The 11,205-nt window shown below is 38.5% G+C and overlaps 1 long non-coding RNA gene across 2 annotated transcripts; it reads left to right on the forward strand.

Moving 5' to 3' along the window:
• The first annotated feature begins 7,974 nt into the window (after positions 1-7,974).
• Positions 7,975-10,989, forward strand: LOC130996022 (uncharacterized). 2 transcript variants are annotated; one of them, XR_009092353.1, is made up of 3 exons: positions 7,975-8,164; positions 10,064-10,127; positions 10,665-10,989. It is a non-coding gene; the product is annotated as an uncharacterized LOC130996022 (long non-coding RNA). The 2 variants fall into 2 exon arrangements; XR_009092352.1 differs by lacking the exon at positions 7,975-8,164 and having other exon boundaries at positions 9,962-10,127.
• The last annotated feature ends 216 nt before the right edge of the window (positions 10,990-11,205 follow it).

Here is an 11,205-nt window from a genome sequence, read left to right on the forward strand (position 1 = left end):
AATCGGCCGGTCACGGTACTTGAGAGGGAGGCCTACTTCTCAGTACCTTTGATGATGATGAGTTGTAGATGCGGTACATACATGATGATTACTTTGTCTGCAGACACTTATTTATGATGTTGATTATGAAAACTGCATGCACAGATTCTTTTGATGCTAACTTATTTCTGTGTATTGCTGAGATGTGGCAAGCTTCAAACTTATAGCTCTAAGAGCGCCTTTCTTGTTTTTTCGGCGTTTGCCCACTGAGTATTATATACTCACGCCCTGCATGTATTTCTAAATGTGCAGACTAAGCGAGGAGCGAGATTGGTCTAGTGCTGGCGGGGAAATGTTGGAGGATGTATTTACTTTATCGTACTTCCATTTTGACGATAAAGTCTTGATGATTGATATACTTAAATTTTCTTTTGAAGTTAAGCAATGTACTCACGGTTATATGTCTTCATACATATAATCGATTCGCCTTTTGCTGCGATACTCTGCATATTATGTTCCCTTACGAAAAATGAGCGATACCCGTTTTGTTTTTGTTCGTGAAATTCCTGATAATTAAAAAGTTATAACGACGTTGACGATTTTACCCTTGGGTTCATTTATAATGATTTCTTTAACACCTTTTGATGCGAGCTTCCGCTTGATGTTCGACCTATTCTTCTTATCTTTTATTCTTTTAAAAATAGTCGTATCGATACTCGTACCCCACTATCACTAGTGTCGGGTTTTCGAGCTGCGACAGGGTGGTATCAGAGCAGGTCATCTGCTCTGAGTCTATTGCTTGACTGAGTTGAACCTTTGTTTACTGGTATCTTTTTAAATTGAGTACTAGTCTAATTTGAATTCTTAGGCTAGTTTGAGAGAGTCAGTTTGAAACGAAACCCCAGCACCCCATCTCCTCCGGCTTAAACGAGGTAAGAAGTTGATGTTGTTTCTTGTCGCTTTCTTGATTGAAAGTTGAGTTTGTTTCACTAATGAGTCATGTATTGTTTTAATGACGAAATTGTTTGAGATGATGAATTCTGATACGAGGCAGTTGATGTGGAATACGAGGAGAGATGTTGAGGCTAGTATAGCCGATTGTTTCTGTTGAGCCTCAGATACAGTATGTGCCCTTTGATCCTTATCCGAGGGTTGCCCCGTTGCCTGAGCCGGGCACTTTGGCTTTTCAGACATATATACACTCGATTTTATATTCACCGTCCCGAGACGCCCAGGAGGGAAGGTCTCGGCCAGTACACCTGGATAGTGATGAGAAGGACCCGGATGAGGAAACTCCAGAGATGACGGTTGGCCACGGAAGGACCCAGCCATTACAGCGTCATATTACTGCCGATGGAGTCGAGACATGGGTACCTGTTCCCGAGGTACTAATTTTTGGTCCGATGATGGACATCGATGTCGAGGATGAGCCGAGCGACGATAGCGTCTACCGACTGATCGACGTGTACGAGAGTCAGGAGACAGAGCCGAGGGAGGATATGGAGATTGACGGTGCAACGAGCAGGATTTCAGGAGACGACGACTAGAGATCACGTGTATCTAGTAGACGCGTACATATGTATAGATGCATAGTCGATATATACGTATATGTATATATATATAGGTAGAGAGGCATGGTATAGTATGTATGTGTAGATAGTATATATCTATAGGTGCTTAGTACCTATGATGCTTGTATAACTAGAGCATCATTTTAGTGTTAGGACCTTTGTACATAGGATCCTACTTTTGTAAAAGACCTCGAGAGAGAGGCAATTTTCCTTATATATGTATATACAGAGATGTAGTTGATTAGTGAGTTTCACTATCTTTATCAGAGCTTTGAGAATGATGATAAATGAGAAATAGAGATTGATGAGAATTACGAACGATGATAGACGAGAAATAGACTGGATGAGAGTTTTGAGAACTTTGAGATCACAAATAAGATATAGAAGTGAAATGAGAAACGAGGATTTGTATTTCGTAACGACGAACGGTTAGTTTAGAAGTCGATAGTTATATATTTCTTTTTCCTTTATAATATACCTCCGAGAAGAAGAGGGAACAGAAGGAACATAAATCGAGAAGAAGATGAAGAAGAGGAACAGAGAAACCAACCGTTGAGATAATACGACGAGAGTTAGAGTTTTCATCGCGATTTATAGACACGACCCTAATAGGACGAATGTATAATGGAGACCTCATGGGATGCATAGATACTATTGACCAATTGTACTTCGCAATAGAGGTACTTTCACCGGGACCGTGCGTATTATCGCTAGAGTAGTCATGAGAGTAGACTTATTGAGTCCCTATCCCGCTTGGTCGTATTTAAATTTTTCTGCATCCATTTGAACTCCAACAGGAGATGAACTATTCGCTATTGAGAAAATTTTTCCAGATCCACTGTGTTCGAGCCTGAGCCGTTTGTGTTGGAAATCTTTACCCTTTGCTTTAACAGTGGACAATTTATTCATTCATTTTCCACTTAGTGGATTGCTTCTACTTCCAGTATTGATTTATTCCCATCATGTCATATCTCAGTTTTTATTCTAGATTCTGTTCTAGCTTTTGATCTTACCTTGATTGTAACTTCTTCATTATTCTTGAAATAGCACTGGCTATTATGGAATCATTCCATTACTTGAGCTCGTCTTGTTCAAGATCAGACATTTTTATTCATCACCTCCTATTTCCCTACCACATCCGACAAGAGTTAGGATCGTCTAGGTAATTAGGATGGTATAATAAGAAGAGTGTTTGGAAGAAACTCGAATTATGAGAGCAGTCGTAGAATATAATTATTACGGGACGAGCATGACTTTTCGATTATGGATTTTCTTATATTAGCCATGTTTTCCGAAAGCTAATCAATTCGGGGACGAGAAGAAGTGATGCTAAGCCAGAATAGGCGATAGCAGATTCAAGAAGATCGAGATGATGGGTTAGAGCAGATAATGTTTTCCACGATAGCAGACTTAGATGACGACTAGTATAGAAGTAGCATCGTCGTAATAATAGGGGATGTTTTATTTTCGTTATGCCCCGCAATTAGTAAGAGTTCTCGAAAGAGAAAATTTTCTTATATGTCTATATGACGATGACCAGAGAGTCTCTATGCTTGAGTAGAGTTTTGAGCTGAGGTTGCGATGATAGACATGAGATATGTCTTTGACGATGAGTTATGAGAATCGAGAAAATATTATGATGTTGAGTAAGAATTTTATGATTTGTGAGTTATGAGAATTAATTCTAAGGTTGATATATGTTCCCTTAGACTTTCACCGAGAAAGAGAAACCGAATGAAGAAAGAAATAGAGCTGTTAATATGAGATAAGGCAATAAAACCGTAGCTGAATACGAACGTCAGTTTCGCGACTTGGTCCAGTATGCCACATATCGAGAAGAGATGAACGAGAAGATGTCAGAATTATTTCGATCAGGTTTGAGACAAGAGATTCGAGTCGATTTAACGAGTCAGAGTGCGATTATGTGTACTGAAGCATTAAATAGAGCATATGATATAGAACTAGCAATGCAGCCAGAGAACGCGATTTGAGCTTCAGCACCCCAAACGAATTAGAGCACTCAGACGTGCAATCCATCCTTTTCTGGATGCAGGCAAGAAGAAAAGAGAAAATGGGACGACCGAAGTCAAAATCCCAAAAAGCCGTGGCAGAGTCAGAATGAGCCACCGCAGTTTCAGAACAGAGACAAACAGCCTTATAATTGGCCCAGCTGCCCCAGCAGCAGTTTTTCAAGGACCGCGAGGGTTATCGCCTTGTCGAAGAGCAATAAATTACATCTGAGAGAATGCAAGATGAGATAGAATAGCTGTTACACCTGCGGAAGGGTCGGGCACTACTCGAACCAGTGTCCGAATCGTCAGCAAAGTGGAAGCGGAGAACGACCGAGTCAGTTTCGGCCGCAACTCAAAGCAATGGAGGGAACTCTACCGCTACCTCTACCACAGCGACAACAGCCAGCCTACCGACCACATCAGTCAGAAAGGCAACTACCAGCCCCGCAGGCGAATCAACCGCATCATCAGAGGCTGTTCGTGTGTAAGTAGAAAGCACCAGACAAGAATAGAGGAAATTTGTCAGAGATAGGCAAGTTGAAAGATGTGCCCATAGTATTTTGTTCGACATCGAACGTAGAGCCTGCTCCACAACCTCTAAAGAATAGCCACACCCATAGGCAAAATTTCTACGGTTTCATCCGTATGCCCTAACTTAGAATTCGAGTTAAAATCGACTAAGCTCGAGGTTAGAAACCTGAGATTGATGCCTATGTGGCACTTGGATATAATTTTGGAATGGACTGGTTAGAGGGAAAACCATGCGAAGATACAATGCAAGGAGAGACGGATATCTTTTTAGCCACCTGGCTAAGAACCTACTTCCTTCATTGGTATTGAGAGAAAATGGAAGAAGACGCCGATCATCTCGGCACTGCAAGCAAGAAATCTCTTGCGAAGAAAAGATACAACCGCGTATGTTGTATATTTGAACCAGAGAGATGAATTTGAGGCAAACGTTAACGTACCAGATGTGCGAGAGTATAAAGACGTTTTTCCTGAGACTTTACCGGGATTACCCCAAATCGACAGCTTGAGTTTACAATCGAGTTAGAGCCTAGCGCAGCACCGACGTCGAAAGCGCCGTACAGAATGGCCCCCACAGAGTTGCAAGAGTTAAAGCGGCAACTCCAAGAACTTCTAGATATGAGTTTCATTCGACCCAGTGTTTCCCCGTGGGGAGCACCAGTTCTTTTCGTTAAAAGAAGGATGGAAGCTTAAGGCTGTGTATTGATTATCGAGAGTTGAACAAAGTGACGTTAAAGAATAAGCATCCGTTACCTCGAATCGACGATCTGTTCGATCAACTACAAGGAGCAAGCACCTTTTTACAGATTGACTAGAGGACGGGATACCATCAGCTGAAGATACGATCGGAAAATATTTCCGAAGACGGCATCGCGTATGCAATATGGCATTACTATAACTCAATGATATTTGGAAGATATGCCTTTCGGTTTGACGAATACCCCCGGCAATATTCATGGACCTCATGAATCACGTTTTTCACGAATACTTAGATAAGTTCATGTTAGTCTTCATAGACGATATCCTGATTTACTCGAAGAATAAACGAGAACACGAAGAGCATTAAGGATCGCGTTAGAGAGTTTGCGAGCTGAAAAGCTTTATGCGAAGTTAGCAAATGTAAGTTTGACTTGGAGAAGTCAATTTTCTCAGCCATATTATTTTGCAAGAGAAATTGAAGTAGACCCAGCGAAAGTTCAAGCGGTACAGGAGTGGAGATTGTCAACCACACCGCACGAGATTCGCAGTTTTCTGGGATTAGCAGGGTATTATCGACGTTTTGTTAACGGCCTTTCGAAAATCGCTAAGCCATTGACGCACCTGCTAAAGAAAGAAGTCAAGCTCGTTTAGACGAACGAGTGTGAGCGAAGTTTTCAAGGGCTGAAGAAGAGGCTTACTATTGCCCCAGAGTAGTTGTTCCGAAAGCGGATCAAGAGTATGCAGTTTATACTGATGCATCGAAAAATGGTCCAAGATGTGCACTGATGCAAGAGTGAAAAGTTGTAGTGCATGCTTCGCGACAACAGAGACCACACGAGATGAGTTATCTAACGCATGATTTAGAATTAGCAGCCGTAGTGCATGCTTTGAAGATCTGGAGACACCTTCTCTATGGAGCACTGATGTGAGATATACACCGATCATAAAAGTCTCAATTAATTCTTGAGCAAAAAGATCTGAACATGCGATAAAGAAGATGATGAAAGTTAGTGCAGGATTACGATCGAGGAGCAAATTATCACCCTGGAAAAGCTAACGTTGTAACCGACGCGTTAAGCAGAAAGAATCAAGGAGAGTTAGGGTTTCTCCTTACACGAAAAGTGAACCTAATCAGGGAATTCGAGAAGATGAATTAGGAGGTAGAGATACCACCACCAACGACAGAAATAATAATTTCTGCACTGAGCATTACACCTGACTTACGATCGAGAATAGTCACAGCTCAGAGAGAGGAATGAGAAGATGGAAAGATTGCGAATGAAGATTCGAATCGAGAAAATAGAGAATTATCAAGAGGCGGCAGATAATGCCATTTTAGTTTTAAGAGTGCGACTGTGTGTGCCTGATAAAGAAGAGCTGAAAAACGAAATTTCGAGCAAAGCTCATGATACCTTTTACACCGCACAGGCGGAAAGTATGAATACGTGCCAAGACTGAAACGACGCTTTGATAGGAGAATAAGAAGCGAGAGATGGCATCATTCGTAGAAGGATGTTTAACGTGTTAACACGTGAAGGTGCCACTTTGGCAACCTTATACAATTATACCTATTAGAGACTTTCACAATAGAAGTGGAACCACATAGCCATGAATTATGGCATCGATTAGCAAAATCGAGAGAAGAAAATCAAACAGTTGAGTAATCACTGATAGATTCTTTCAACGTTAGAAATGATGTTTGTGTGAGTTTTTCCCTATCCCGGGGAGCATGTCATTTTCGAGTTAACGAAGAACTCAAACCGAGATATATATAGGACCTTATGATATGTATTAGAGTAAATAGGCCATGTAGCCTATAAACTAGCGTTGCCTCTGAGCTTCACGAACGTCCATGACGTTTTCCATGTTTCTCAATTGAGAAAGTACGTGTTTGATCCAAAACACGTCATCTATCAAGAAGAAGTGTCCCTGGAACTAGTTTTGAGCTACGAAGAGATAAACCTGATGCTATGCAGGACTGGAAGATCCAATAATTGAGGGACGAATCGATTCCTTTGATAAAAATCCAATGGAGATATCACAGTCAAGAAGAATCAACATGGGAAGTTGAAGAGAAGATGAAAGAGAAGTACCCAGACCTTTTTCCCGAAGGTGAATAACTCAAATTTCGGGACGAAATTTTTTTTAAGGGAGGTAGGATGTAACACCCCGTACTTTTCCTATGTTGTGAGATAGTGTCTTAACACTATTGAGAGTACTGAGATGTCGAATTACGAGACTACTTTTTTTTTTATGACCAAATAAGACTGATTGTCTTTTAAATAGAAATACGAGTGAATAAACCGACGATGGAATTAGAGAGATTTGAGAAATGAGTTGAGATAGAGATGCTGATTGATTTGAGCTGAGATTTTATTTTATTTTCAACTACCGGGAATAGAGTTACCGGATACCGAGTTATCAGAGATTGACTGTCCTATTAAGAAAAATAGGAATAATGAGTTGGAAATAGAGTCGAGGAAGAAAGAGTGAGAAACCTTGATAAATAGAGTCGGTCAGAGAGACGTCTAGCTTATTTGAGTCTGCCGACTGTTTTGATGTGATGTTATGTGAATTTACGTGACTGAGTGATTATGTGATTTTGTGACGTGTGTTAATATGACCATATTATTATGATTTTATTTGAAACCTTAGCACTTGGAATTTTTATTAAGTTTCCAAAGAAAGTGCGGTTTATTTTTACCGAGAAATCGAATGATGCCGGTTTATGGAAATTTTTCCAAGCATAATATTTTTTAAATTATTTTTCCTATGATGAGGAATATTATAATTGAGTGAGTGCACTAATATTAGTGCTATAATTATTTTGGTCACATGAATAATTATACTATGGTACTTTATTAATGAGTAATATTTCCATAGTTATTGTGATTATTAATTGATCACCCTTCTCACACTTTATTTTAATTTCTCTACCATATGATAAATTCCCACATTTTGCCAAGTATAGAGATTGAGAGAGTAGAGATTTAGAGAGTAGAGATTAAGAGAGTGTAGAGATTTAGAGAGAGAGAGATCAAGGCATTAATGCCAAATATTCTATAAGATTATCAAATCCTCTTTAAAGATTCACAAATCTTTTATAAGATTACCAAGATCATTTCATATCTTGCAAATTCCTCTCTCTCCTTCTCCCCTAACTTTCGACCACCACCTCTCTCCCCTTCATCTCTCTACTTTCCACCATTTTCCTCCATTGATGCACCTTCGAAGCTTCACCAAAATATGTCAAACACATAAATCACCAACAAAATCCCACCTTAAACACCTTCCATCTCCTTAGATTCAAGAAGATCCATGGAGATTCAATCTTGAAGTTAGTAAGAGAAAATTTGATTTTTGGTGTAAACTTGGGTAAGTGATCTCTATATTCATAGATTAGACTTGTATGATGTTATATGTGAGTATATTTGAAGGATTGAAGCAAGAAAATCACCCCTCCCTATTTTCCATAATTTTCGAAAAAAAGGGTCTTCACCCCCTTCAAAAAAATTTTCTTTTTCTTTTCTTGATTTGGGGTGAAAGATGAGAATTATGTGATGTGTATTGATGTTTGATATATGTTGTGAAATATGTGTCATGAGATGTGAAACTTTGATGGAAGTTAGTTTACCCAAAAAAAGGGAACTTTTGAGTCAATGAGTTAAATGATGGATTGATGAGGTAAATGAGTCTATGAGATGTATATGATGATGATTGATGGAGTAATTTGAGTATATGATGTCAATTGGAGTTTTTTGATGTGAGTTAGTTTACTAAAATTAGGGATATGTGTATATATGCCCTTATTGGTGAATTGATGGTTTATATGTGAGTTAAATGGGTTAAGATTAATAGATATATGATGAGATTAAAGATCCATGTGAATTCATAAAATGTCAAAGAGTTTAGTTTGGTAAAATTGGGATTTTCTTGTCTATGTGTTTAATAAATGATTTGGCTTAAGATATGTGTAATTGAGCATGATGTTGGTGTTTTAATAAGTTTGATTAAGTCTATTGGAAGCTAAGTAAAATTTTGACTTGAGTTAGTTTATGAGAGTTTTTGAGTTTTCATATTTTGAGAAGTCAATAATTGATAAAATGAGGTCTATTTTGCTTTATGACCATTTTGTGAAGTTGTCATGTTTTTGTTGAGAGTTTATGTGAATATATGAGTTTTTATTAAAGTTTGGTTGGTATGATTATAGGGGATTTATATGTATAAAATGAGTTATATGATGTATGAGGTCATTTTGAATGATTGAGTGTTTTTAAGCATGAAATTGAGAAGAGGATTTACTTGATACGTTTGTAGAAACGTTTTCCTTGAGATTTGAGTAAGATGTAAAAGAGGAGAGTTAATTTGAGTATGATGAGTATTTTAAATGTTTTTGAATGTTTTTTAGTGTTATATGTGTTTAAAATGAGCTTTGATTGGTTTTCTTTGAAGAAATGTTGAATTGAGCATTTAAGAGTTTGAGATGAGTTTTTGGTGATTTTTCGTAGGCTACTGACCTACTGTGATCGACGGGTTGTCGATGTCTAATGGCTTTGAAAATTTTAAAGCATGTCCCTACATGAGTCTTTAGCACACCAGTAAAATTTCAAGTCATGTGGACTTGATTTACTATTTTTATAAAATGCAAAACAAAATCTGCACATTTCTACCGGAAATTTCAGAGAACAGGGGACAAAGTCATTCATTTCAGTAGCTTCCTGTGTGATCTAGCTTTCCAAATTTTTATGGTAACAACCTTACTGTATGGGCTATATATCCACCAAATTGGAGCTCAGTTTGACAACGTTTACTATTTTTCAAAAATCAATGTTTCCGATTGCTCAAAACTGCCGAATATGGTAGACCGTGGTAACAACGCCATATCTCCCAAACCACTTGGAGTTTCTGACTCTACTTTTTTTTAAATGAAACTAGACTCAAATACCTTTCTTTTGGTAGGAGTCTGGAAACAGAACATGATTTTTTGATGTTTGATTGTATTTTCTTATGTGCCTTATGTGTTATGTTGCCTAAGTGTTTTAATGAGATTAGACGAGTCTTATATGAGAGATAAATCGAGACTTAGAACCATGATTTTCTTGAAACCTATCCTTGGACTTAAGGATTTGAAACGAGTGAAGAAGTTTAGGTAGAGTCGATCAAGAGATAGAATATAAGATAGAGCATGAGTTAAGGCATGAGTTTTTGTCGTTGAGTTCTAATCGAGATTCATTTTATGACATGAACCTTCGATGATGACGATGATCCCTGAAGACACGAGCAGAGCAGGGAAGTAAGTAACTCCGCTTTGACGGGAGTTTTTGAGTAAGGTCTTCAGGTGGGCAATATTTTGAGTATACGTATATCGTATGAGCTTTCTAAAATGATTAATGATGATGTTATGAGCTTATCAAATAAATTGAGATAAATGATGTTTGAGAATTGTTTGACTTGCCAATTTTTGATGTTGAGCTTGTATGTTACCCTCTACTGATGAGATGAGACGAATTCGGGTCCTGGGCAGTTGATAGCTATCCTGCCAGGGCTAGTGTACACAGAGGTGACTGTGAGCCGTTGAGCGAATCGGCCGGTCACGGTGCTTGAGAAGGAGGCCTACTTCTCAGTACCTTTGATGATGATGAGTTGTAGATGTGGTACATACATGATGAGTACTTTGATAGCGCTATCGTTTCTTTATGATATCATGATTATGAAAACTGCATGCACAGATTCATTTACGCTAACTTTATTTCTGTGTATTGCTGAGATGTGGCAAGCTTCAAACTTATAGCTCTAAGAGCGCCTTTCTTGTTTTTCGGCGTTTGCCCACTGAGTATTATATACTCACGCCCTGCATGTATTTCTAAATGTGCAGACTAAGCGAGGAGCGAGATTGGTCTGGTGCTGGCGGGGAAATGTTGGAGGATGTATTTACTTTATCGTATTTCCATTTTGACGATAAAGTCTTGATGATTGATATACTTTAATTTTCTTTTGAAGTTAAGCAATGTACTCACGGTTATATGTCTTCATACATATAATCGGTTCGCCTTTTGCTGCGATACTCTGCATATTATGATTCCTTACGAAAAATGAGCGATACCCGTTTTGTTTTTGTTCGTGAAATTCCTGATAATTAAAAAGTTATAACGACATTGACGATTTTACCCTTGGGTTCATTTATAATGATTTCTTTAACACCTTTTGATGCGAGCTTCCGCTTGATGTTCGACCTATTCTTCTTATCTTTTATTCTTTTAAAAAAAGTCGTATCGATACTCGTACCCCACTATCACTAGGGTCGGGAATCGGGCTGCGACAAAGGATCACGAGGAATTGCACAGACTTTTTCTTAAATCGGAGATTCAAAGGAAGACGCAATATATTAAGCTGTCTGAGAAGATCAGAGAAATGCA

The sequence above is a fragment of the Salvia miltiorrhiza genome, chromosome 7, assembly GCF_028751815.1.
Source record: "Salvia miltiorrhiza cultivar Shanhuang (shh) chromosome 7, IMPLAD_Smil_shh, whole genome shotgun sequence".
In the NCBI taxonomy this organism is placed as follows: domain Eukaryota; kingdom Viridiplantae; phylum Streptophyta; class Magnoliopsida; order Lamiales; family Lamiaceae; genus Salvia; species Salvia miltiorrhiza.